At 29.5% G+C, this 12,592-nt stretch overlaps 1 non-coding gene across 1 annotated transcript; it reads right to left on the bottom strand.

Moving 5' to 3' along the window:
- Nucleotides 1-10,571: 10,571 nt before the first annotated feature.
- Nucleotides 10,572-10,644, bottom strand: TRNAR-UCU. The gene has a single exon. It is a non-coding gene; the product is annotated as a tRNA-Arg (tRNA).
- Between the last annotated feature and the right edge of the window lie 1,948 nt (nucleotides 10,645-12,592).

The following is a 12,592-nucleotide window of genomic DNA, read 5'->3' as shown; positions in this document are numbered from 1 at the left end:
TTGGGAAAGGAGGATGGGATGTTTCCAGCCCCCAATACAAAGACTGAACCTTTAGCTTTTGTGTGCCAAAATTTGGAGGGCATAAATGGGACTTCCTGTTTAATTATGGAGACAGAAGGGAATTATAATTTGCTCCGAGCCTTGATTGCTTTGGGTATTTGTCTTTCACATTTCCCTATGTATGTGTTCTTTGTGTCAGTGACCTGCCCTGCCCTACCCTGCTTGTTGCTTTTAATGGAGTGCTACAACCCATATCTTGGTCTAAATAGCTTTATCTCGTTCATAAAAGACAAAATTCCTTTAACTCTCAGATCCTTATATTTCAGTCCGACATGATAAAAGAAAAAAGTAAATCACGTTAACTTAAAAGTTCATAGATAAAAAGATTCGCGTCAGGCGCCCACAAAAAATCCACCACTTTTCCTAATTTATCTAATATAACAATTAACATGTTGTAATTGATTAATTATTAAATTCTAACCAATCAAAAAATATATATACCTATTCCAATGGAATAAGATTGTTAATGTCATTAATATCATCCTACCACATTGAAAATGGATGCAAAATTAAATATATGAAGCATCTCTTTTTGTTCAACATGAAAAAAGATAATTTTTCATTGGTGAAAAAAGAGAGGATATATATACAATCAACATCCACTATATTTTAGCCCAGTGGGGTAGCTCAAGTGGTAAGTGAGCTCTCTTTGTGGGGAGGAATTTCGGGAGAATTCGGGTTCAATTCCCACAAGTGACGATTCCCCCTGGGCTAGTTCCCGCTCCTCTCGGAGCGAACGTGGGTGAACCCTGGACGGAGAGAAAGACCCTCTAAATTTACCAAAAAAACATAGAGGTGTTTGGTTTGCCACTTTTGAAGGGAATTAGAATTCAAAATTATTGTCCAAATGAAAAGCTTAGTTAAGTTATAAAAAAGATCAGGGATTGAAAACTCATTTTAAACTAGTAATTTTTTAATTACCAAACATAACTTATAACTAGTTTGTGCTAAACATAGAGGTGTTTGGTTTTCCACTTTTGAAGGGAATTAGAATACAAAATTATTGTCGAAATGAACAGCTTAGTTAAGTTTGAGAAAAAAGACTAGGGATTGAAAACTTATTTTAAACTAATTACCAAACAGAACTTATAACTAGTTTGTACTTAAAATAAGTTTGCTAAATATAGTGCACAATGTATTTAAGCTAATGCAGTGGATATGAGTGTTTTAAAGTAAATTTATACCTTTTAATTTGGTGTGACAAATTGACACAAAAAATTGAATGGACATTGGGTAGACATATATAGTGCAGGGAGGTGGTAGGGTGGATCCATGTGATAAAAGATGAATGTAAAATTTAGAAGACAAAAACTAACTTTTGAAGTGGGCAGGAAATGATATTGTTATACACCTAAAAACGTGCTAAGTCCTTTTCATGCCATACCAACCACGTCACTACTTACTATTTTCTTCAATTCTTTTCAATAACTATTTTCAACTTCTCAAAATTGGATAAACAAAGTTAAGGCTGCATCAACCTAGCTCCGAATTAGGAAATTAAATTTCAATAATATAAGATAAAAGCAAAGAGTTAATTTTAATTTTGGTCCTAGATTTATAGGTAACAGTATATTTTTAGTCTTTTTTAATCAAAACATCCACATTTGGTCATATTATTATTGTGGCATAACCAGTTATGATCATCTATTAGCAAAATAATTTTAATGCCGTTAAATACAAATACATTTCGATCTTCAATTACGAATTTTTAAAAAAACATAAACATAAAAATATCACTTGCTCTTTATTTTTCTTAATTATATGCGAATACTAACAGTTAATAAATGTTTTCAAAAAAAAAACAGTTAATAAATTAATATTAAATTATAAAAAAGAATATAGTACATTGATGACACATAAGAAAACACTAGGAAGTGACTTTAGTACAAAAATGTAGCATGACGTACTCAATAAAAATATTTGTTCCTTTCAATTGGGTGCAAATTCTACCTTAGGTTATTCACAATCTCTTAAATGTTTTGACTTTTTAAAATTGATCATATTGTTACATCATCATATTTATAATTCACAGTAAATGGCAAAATGCATTGTCGCGCCCCTAGACCCATTCATGGCGTATAAATGATGGCTTGTAGAGAGGCCCTCTCGCCACTGTTGGAGTTTGATTGTCAAAGTGCAATGAATGGTTTCAATTCACTTATGTGGGTCATGTGTTTAGTCATTGTTTCTCTTTAATGTCTAGTTCCAATAAAGTTGTCTGTCGTCACATTAACAAATTAATAAACGTTATTGTTCATACCTTGGTTAAAGCAATGTGCTCTCAGACTAGTCCGTTAGTTTGGGATGGAATTCCCCTAGCAATATCTCCAGTTTCAGTATGTTTTCTTAATATAACAGATGCGTACTTGGTTGGCTTAAAAAAAAAAAAAAAAAAAAATTCCTAGTGTGCAGAGAGCTTTAGGTGCCAAGATTTGATTAGAAAACATTTTAGATGATTTCATCTTACTAAACTTTATCACTTAATATGCACATAATGTGAGATTTGTACTCAAATTGAATGAATATAACATCTTAGTATTGACTGCAGTGCCCCAGCAAACAATCCTATGTTTTTCGATTCTGCAGTTTGACTTAATGATGTTTATAAACCTCCACATGAAAGTAATCAAAGTAGATGAAATTTAAATAAATAAAAAATGTCTTAAAAGTTTATGGGAAGGCTGCCAAAGCTGGAGTGGTTTTCATGAGAGGGGACACTATTTTAATTTTAAAAAAAAAAACAGAGGGCCACATTGTAATAATAAGACCATATGGTTTAATGTAAATGATTAATAATATTACAGACAACATACTTTAGGAAAACAATAATTTGTCATCCTATGCCATCCAAGCAAGTCATGTCATCCTGTTGTTATATGCCACAACAGAATCATTGCAACTACTGTATTGTATATATTTATTAACGAGGTAAACCCCACTCCTCACTATGTGAGTATGTGGGTAAAGCCCTCGCCCTGTGACCCTAGCCGGCAAAGAGCCACAAGGAGGTAAATCAGCCTAGGTTACCCATAGCTGACCGGCACAAACTCAAGGGCTTGAGGTTCGAACCCACGACCTCTCGGCTGCAGGTGTAACTCTCTTACCACTTGAGCTGCCCTTACGGGCAACTGTATTGTATATATGTTTATATGGGAAGGAACTCTTGCATGGAGGTAGATTAAAATTTTGCTCTCCTAACATGAATTGTATGTAACGCGAATATTCGAACGCATAATCTTTTCAGGTACTAAATTCAAATGTATATATGTTATGTCATTAATACTTAAACTACACATTTATTATTTATATATTATGCTTGACAAATATAATATTGTCGTTACCTCTTTAACCACTTTAATTTCATCACTTTCCTAATTGCACCCTTGGTCAAAAATCTTGACCTAAATGCTAAGAGCATCTCAAGATTTTTTGTTCAAGTTTTTTAGACCATGAAAGAAAAATAGAAATGAGAGACAAGGAAAAAAATGAAGATAAAAACAAAGATAACAAAAATAAGAAAAGCCAGTTAAGCTGGGTACCAATTGACGTCACCCTGACACGCAGCTTGCTTGATTTTTATTTTTATTTTTATTTTGGAAGAGTTCCAAAAAAAAACCCTCAAATTAGTGCAATATATCATTTCTCATTCCTCCACCTCACCCAAAAACCCACAGAAAACTCAAAAAAAAAAAAAAAAAATCCTGTAGGGATGCTCTAAAGCCATAGTTAGGCCTTCCCCAATAGTGATATTGGATGGGTTTTTGAATAGTAAAAACCAAATAGTAAGTTTTTAACAAATGTAGATGTTGAGATTTTGGAGAAATCATTCTCCCGCAAATATATAGAGTTTGGCAGAGATGTGGGCCCCATGCTGAGGAAAAGTTGGCGCAAACTGTGTGCGTTGCCTGCAAAGTGAGCACCCAGCTACAGTGTTCGATTAGGTTCGTATCGAATCGTGATCTTCCATACATATTAGTAATAATTAGTTGGAGAATAAAAATAAATGAAATAGTTATTTTTAAGGGCAAAAATCTCAATTTAACATTATAGGGGTGAAAATTGTCACTTTTAAAATAACTGAAGGGAAAAAAACTGTCATTTTAATAACTTAGGAGGAAAAAGTGCTATATGCATATAACATAGGGAAAAAAGTGTCATTTTCCCTTTTTGTTATTTTAGGTATATACGGTGGGTATATCATTAACTATTGCATATAATATATTTCGTTTTTTAATTTCTTTTTGAAATATTTAAAGTCTCCCGTAATGCATGATCTTGATCCACACACGTTGACTGCTGATTGCAAACAACTATACTGCATTGTAAAGGGTTTGAACAACCACATTTTCTCTTTTTGTTATTTTAGGTATATACGGTGGGTATATCATTAACTATTGCATATAATATATTTTGTTTTTTAATTTCTTTTTGAAATATTTAAAGTCTCCCGTAATGCATGATCTTGATCCACACACCGTTGACTGCTGATTGCAAACAACTATACTTCATTGTAAAGGGTTTGAACAACCATGTTACTGTTCACTTAAGTGATAAGATGTTTATGATAAAATGTTGTGATTTTTTTCTTTTGAATGAAGAGATTTTGCGTTTTCCAGCAATGGAACAATTGATTTCTCTTGCATTTTATTCTTTATGGGGTAAACTCATTATTATATATACTTATAAATCAACTTTTGTTTATTGCTTTGTTTAGTTTAGCAATAACTAGGGCCGACAAACATTTTTTTAAGGTCCGTGACAAAATTAACTAAAAATGCCCTATTTTAAGTAATCATTTTTTGAACCTTGTTGTTTTTTTTTTTCATATTAGAAATATTATCATAACCTTGATCACTCACAGTATATCAGAGCATATCAGAGATAGATCAGAGCATATACTTTTTTTTTGAGTACTACTGATCAGAGCATATACTTATTATTGTATATGTTTAAGAGTATTATACAATGACTAATAACTAAATAACAATTCACTGTCATCATGTACCTGTCATCCAAAAATTAGCAAAACTTTTGCACCATAAATTTCTTATATGATCAATTTCTTCTTGTGAATAGCTTTGAGTACCAAAGATCTACAAATTTAAACTCATCAATTTAAAAAGTTAGTATAATAGAAGTGATTAAATCTAATTAAAAATTAAATATTGAAATGATCATTACTTACCTTGTCTAATTTTTCATCTAATTGTATTTACAAAATATCAACCATATATTTCATCACATAATAACCACACTTAACAGATCCGAGTTGTTCAGCGAACTAGAACAAATTTAAAGTATAAAATTAATACAATAATATAAACTATACTTAACATGCATTTTGTATAAATATCAACTTTCTGTCGACGATTTAACTTTATTTGACTACTTCATTTTCGTTTTGACTTGTAATTCTTTGAGTGCACTAATAAAATAATATATATATATATATATATATATATATATATATATATATATATTTAAATGAATGACATAACATAACAAAATATAGTATTATACAATATATAAATATATATGGTTTACGTATCTGTCAATTACTTTCTTAATATCTCCACGTTCTTTATAACCTTTAATAAAATCAAAGGAATACACTTTCAACTCTTCAAGACAAATCACATACAACATCCAATGATTACTGCATACAAATTTATTATTCATTTAAGTTTAAATCAACAATATTGTATAAATTAAATTGTGTATCTTACCTGTAAACATATGGTACAAAATAATATTTTTTCTTTTTCCTTTTCCAATAGTGGCAAAAATATATTTTGTCCTAACTTTGAAATTTGTCAATTTGGGTTGATTGGAATTTGGTTCTAAAAAGTCATGTATTTTTGTTTGCCAAACCAAATTGATCATAAAGTAGATATAAATCAATCTTTATACGGCGGTTCTCACTTAGAATCGCCGTATAAAGTATGTGGTTTTTTTAATTTCATATATACGGCGTGTATGTTTATGATTATATGACGATTTTTTTACGTGCCGTATATAGGTAACATTCATGGCGATTCTCAAGAATCGTCGTAGAAAGTATTTATTTATCACGTCACACACTTACACGGCACTTTAAAAATCGTTGTTTATGTGTAAAAATAACCACCATAATAGCTATGTTTTGTAGTAGTGTTGTTAATTTATTAAATAAAATTAATGCTTTAATTGTTCATTATGCTGCACTTTAAGTCCTTGATGCATGTTATATAATTATCAAAATTTGTTAGCAAATTATTATTTTTTATGAAGTTATTTTTGTCATTTAGAATCAATATCAATGGTTAAAGTTTTATTCTTTTAATGTGAGCATCATTTTTAACAATGAATATTGATTCTAAATTATAAAAATAACAATGAAGCTTGACAATTGTATAACACTATGGATTAAAAATGTAACATTATAAATAATTAATGGGCTAAATTTGTTTAAATTAACTTACATATGGCCAAATTAATGGTTGGGATTCACATGATCTAACGGAGATCAGAGAATTGAAACAAATTGTTTCTTAAATTAATAGTAAATACATATATCATAATATTGTGTATGTTTCATATGTTAGAAAAAAGGTGGCCGATGCTGGAATGTAGAAAATTAAAGCATGGTAAGCAAAGCGGGGCAACAACACATGTCTCCATGGTTTGAACTAGAATTGGGTTTGCTTAGTGGGCCAAATTACGGTGCAGGGGAAGAGTCCCTACAGTATGGTACATGGATAATTTGGAAATGCATCATTAGAATTATCTACAAATATGATGCTTGTAATTGTGTGAATGTTTTATCACAATTAATAAAAGAATTCTTTCACCTGTGAACGTTGGCTCTCAATCGAACTACAAACTTTTCTTCTTTATTTACTTTTCTTCTTTATTTTTATTTTTGTACTTGATCGATTGATCCTGTTTTTTTTTCAATACATAAGTTAGAGAAAATAACATGAGAATAAATATTAATAAACCTCAAGACTCTTAGATCGACATGCAATGTATGTGCTAGAGACAAGCAATATTGTTTTGACCAACCCATGTTCTATCTCACTCAATTCACATAATTATGACTCATTTTCCAGACAAATTGCCCCACAAGACACCAAAGACATGCTTTTTAGGTATGAAGCATCTTTAGAAACCTTTAAGAATGATGATCACTAATTAAGAATGTCTAGTAATTAATAATAATGTTAAAGAAGGTCCTAGAGTAAATATATAACAAAGCACTTGCCGTAAAAGAAAAGGTTATTTATACCACATTTTTTTTACCAAGTGTTGTATCATTATTTATTTATGTGACTCCATTCCGTCAATTTCGTAAAAAGTTTGATAATTTAAAACTATTATAGGATAATGCGCTGTGCGCATATAATTGAATCGGCCCGTCAATTGCCCTAAGAAGCTTTACATTCGTTTGGACTTAGTCACGACTCACGACGTAGGATCAAAATACCGTGATGACTATGCAATGTATTTTGACAAGCTTTACATACACATGCACGCGCACATATATAGGGATGGTTCACGTGCGAAGAGTCTTTCAGGTGAAAAATGGGGTGAGATCTGAGTTGTTGATATAATCTAGACCAACAGCTCAAATAATCAAGGAAAATTAAATAAAAAAAAAACACGCTTCCTTAGAACAGGATATGAATAAAGTGTAGAACTTATAACTTTAATGTAAAACTGACACACCTTAAGTGTTGAAATGGTAAGGGGAGAGTGCAACCAGGTGCCACTAGACCACAAGGACTTGACACATCATATTATTTGATACAAAATATTTGTTAAAAATAGCCCTTTTCCTATTCTAAAGCATAAGAAATCTTGATTTAAGTTTATACTAGTATAGTATCTAGATAGCAAATTCTTTTAAATTTCACTTCTTTTGTCATAAATCAAAATGCAAGTTCAAAATAATTTAGATTAACATATACTCTACGTTAAGTATCTTAATTCATTGAGCTATGTGTAGAATAGCTTACTAGTATTTAAAGTCTTGATTATAAACATATTTTATCATGATCAAGAAGACTTATTAAACACTTAGAAGTACACTTTTTTTTTTAATACTGTAGACTCTGTTACAATGTAGTATCTCCCACTGAGCATTGGACGTATGACCTCTCACGTGGGAAGGCCACAGCTATACCGCTTGACCACAAGGTATTTGGCACTCAGAAGTACACTTTCTTTCCAAAAAGAATTAATTTTCACATGCTTAAAGATTAAATTCTTGTATTTGCTTCACCTAAGTTTGGTCTAATGGATATTACCACTTATCCCACTTTGGTGACAAGACTTTATTGTAGACAAATGAACCTACTATGTTCCTTATTCTCGTTATCTTTATCCTAAGCGCATTAAAGACAAGTTCGATGACTTTCAAGAATATATACTTTTACTAAGAAAACGAAGATTCTTAAGTTTGAACCTCAAAATTAAAAATTTTAGTTTTGTCTTGAAAATTGGTAGAAGAAGTAAATTGTGAGATGTGTCTCAACTGGCCTACAGACCCCCAAATGTTTGTACATTCGTTACCACAACAAAAGTAAATGCATACCTCCCTTTTTTGCTAATCTTATAAATATATTTTAGATTGGTTGATCAGTTTAACTATATCAGGAACAACCTTAACTTCTTGATGTACATATAAAAATTAGAAGAGAAAAAATTGACAAACTCTTGAAGTAATGAAGAAGCATACTTCTAGCCGTTCTAGGCTTCTAGCTAGGACAAATATGTTGTAATTGGTTGAAGTAATAATTTTGTATTTTACTATGTAGAATGTAGTTTTAAAGCTACTGCAGTGTAGAACAAGGATGTTGGGAAATATATTTGTAATTTCTCCTTGTTCAAGGTTCTAAATTAATTTGGTTTTCGGCTGAAAAATTGACCCGACTCGTCTCATAGATAAGGATCCGTGATACGGTCTCATACAAATGTGACTCTATAAGAAATTAAACAAAAAAATTAAAAGTGATTTAATTATATATACTTCTTTATCTAAAACTCAGATCCAATCAAGTGGATTAGTGTGGATAGAAAGATGGGGTGAAATGAATGAACATGCGAAGGAAGTAGTTACATTGAATTTGATATACTTAATTCTTGTAATTCTAAGGATAACATATCAAGCTAAGGCATCTATGCTTCAGAACATTTCAAAAGTTTGAATAATTATAGAAAGAGAATTCCACTACACAACATGCCCATGCCCCTAAAAGGAAGAGAGAACAGAATCATCAAAAAGAATGGCTATGAAGGCAAATTGTAACATTCACCCTGATCTACATTGCAATATATATTGCAATATATATACTAGACGGATAGACCTTAATTTAAAATGACATTTATATTATACTAGTACTTGAAATATATATATATATATATATATATATATATATATATATATACACAATATATACATATACATCATACAAAAAAAAATCAATGAAAAACAAACAAAAGTAGAAAAAAAAATATTTCAAGAAAAAAAAATCAAAATCAAATAAAAAAAAACATATATAAACAAGAGTTGGAAAATCATAAGAAGAAAAAAAAACTCCTAAAAACTAGAATCTACATTGACTTGTCATTGTCCGTCTCTGTACTATTCAACATATGAGACTCTCTTGGCCCGTTGTTTACAAACCAAAATTGTTCTCTATTTTCTGTTTTATAATTTTTTTTCAATTTTCATGGTTTGTTTTTCATTCTTTGTTTTTTTGTTTAGAAAATTTTATTACTAACACTTATTTTCTTTCAAATTTATTTTTATTGATTAACGTTATAAAATTAACACAAGTTTAATTTCGAGTGATTTTTAAACCTTATATTTAAAATATTTTAAAATATATTTAATTTAAATAGAATAAATATATATAATTTTTACTTTTAAGTCTAATGTATGTAATATTTTTACATTTGATATTCGGACCAAATTTATATATGTATATAACATAACTAAAAATATATTCGAAGCACTAACTTATTAAGTTCACCTAAAATTTAGTTTAGATGATATTAATATTTTTTTGAGATAATATTTAAAATATTTTTAGATATATTCGTTTGAATGACATGTATGTAAATATATAATTTTTACTTTGACTTCTAATATAATAATATATGTGAAATTTTAATATCGGGTATCCGGACCAAACTTGTATTACGATATAACATAACTAAAAAATCTAAACCATTATCAATTAAGTTCAATCAAAATATAAAACTTGGTATAAAGTTCAATTTTTAATTTTGATAATGTGAATAATATCTAACTTTAAGCATAAGCAAATAAGTTATGTTTAAGTAAGTAATGCAGGTAGAAAAGATAGAAGATGGTGATGAGTAAAAAAAGATGACAATAAATTTAATCATAATAATGAATAAATATGTAAGTAGATAATTGTGAAAATGGGATTGTATAGTGACATATAGCACTAGAATATGCAGTAAACATGTTTTTTGTAATATTATATCAAGGTTGCACCTTACACACCCAGTGGGACTCAAACCCACAATCGCTTGATTAGAAGTCAAGCGCCTTATCCATTAGGCCATGAGCGCTATTAACTTTTATATTACAAAGTATAATATTTAGCCGTGTAATAAATCATTGTGAATATATTTTTTATTTGTTCTTTTTCTTAATACCATACTTCATCTCAAATTTGAATTTCAATCAAAAACTCGAGGTAGGTCTTATTTAAAAAAACCAAAAGCCTACCTAATGGGTTATACCTATTCGATCAATTGTATACCCTAGCCCATGGGCTAAATAGACATATCTAGCTAATTGAAGAGAGTCGCTTATGACAAAGCAAAAGTGTCGAGGGTGCATATGAGCCAATTGACCGACTTGGCAAGCAAAATAGGAGAGGACATTTGGAAGCGAGTCAATGGACCGACTTTGCATAAACTGAATTTTGCATAAGTATAAATAGCACATTGACTTCGCTCAATGGAACATTATATACTCACTTCACTACTTGTATCCAATCATCTGAATACTTCTCAACCGACCAATTGACACTTATCTTATATATTACATATACTAGTTACCACACGCGCATTGCGCGAATAGTCCAATACCAAATGTGTATTTTTAAATTAGTATTTCAAAATTTATCAAAGTATCATTTGTTATCCCAGCGTATATCAATGCAAAATTATCAAATTTTTCATAAAAGTAAATATTTCAAAAATGCATAACTATGACCTGTGGCATAATTTTTCATAAAATTAACTAGTGCAATAACAGTTTTAGAGGGAAACACCCTTACTAGATAGTACCCAAGCATAATTTTTACAACACAAAACCCTATTAATTGGGGTAATCCATCCTTTCTCTTGTTGCCACTTCCGCCAGAAATGAATTCATGATTAAATATAGTCCTATGGTGTGCTTCATTGCAATTTTAGTGACATACACCTTCAAAAACATAACCAAATCTTCCTTCCTCAAAAAGACAATGAAATATACATAGTTTCTCATCTGTGTTGGATATATACTTTTAATTAGGTGTACCGTTTCATCAATGCCCAATGTGTGATTCTAATTAATTGATTTAAAGTTCATGTTAAATTTTATATTGTATTTTTTAATACACGTACTCTAACATATTCATTGTATATGTTTAACAATTATGTCAATTTTTATTGGGATGGGTTCTAACCTAAGATCTTCTTTATGAAAATCAATGAGTAAGTTAACAATAATAAATAGTTAACGGAATATTTGGTTACTAAAGTTTACACTGACCGAACGCAGTGATATTTAAGAAAAGTAAATGATATAATAGAAGGTAAAGTATGAAAAATAATTTTTAAAAAAGTACTAAAATCAAAATAATATGAACCATTCGTTTCAACAAACAATTACACCAACATTTTTTAGTTTATGTTAGGGGCCTAACTTTATTGGCTCTTATTATTAGGTTTGTAAGTGTTGATATGTATGTGCTTGTAGGTATAATAATCTATTAATTAAGACACATAATCTGAATGTTATTTTGAATATATCATGATCCACAATGTCAAGTAAACCATGATTTATGATATAACAATTGTTGGAATTACTACTAACATCTTTAGTATCAATGATTTTTATTTAATATAGACAATATGTGTATGCGTACATACACACAGAAAACAAATGAAACACATTGTGCAATTACATAAATGTACAATGATAAAATTTATATTAAACAAAAAAAAAACAAACAAAAAACCAGTAACATTTGATGACAAACTCAAGAATTATCGGTATTCATTTCAAAGATTTGTGGTGCAAATGATGTATGTAAACAAATTTTATAAAATATGATAAATTATAAAAATTTTATAAATCTAAAATAGTAGAAATTAGTATTTAAATATTACTAGCCTAAAACAAATTGATTTACGTGAATAAAACTAATATAAAAACAAAACTAACTAATTAACTTATATTTACAATTATTTAATATTATTAAATTAATTTAAACCCACATATTTAATAATGATGTCTCTCTCA

The sequence above is a fragment of the Ipomoea triloba genome, chromosome 14 (genome assembly GCF_003576645.1).
Source record: "Ipomoea triloba cultivar NCNSP0323 chromosome 14, ASM357664v1".
In the NCBI taxonomy this organism is placed as follows: Eukaryota; Viridiplantae; Streptophyta; class Magnoliopsida; order Solanales; family Convolvulaceae; genus Ipomoea; species Ipomoea triloba.
This window is presented reverse-complemented; position numbering and strand designations above follow the sequence as displayed.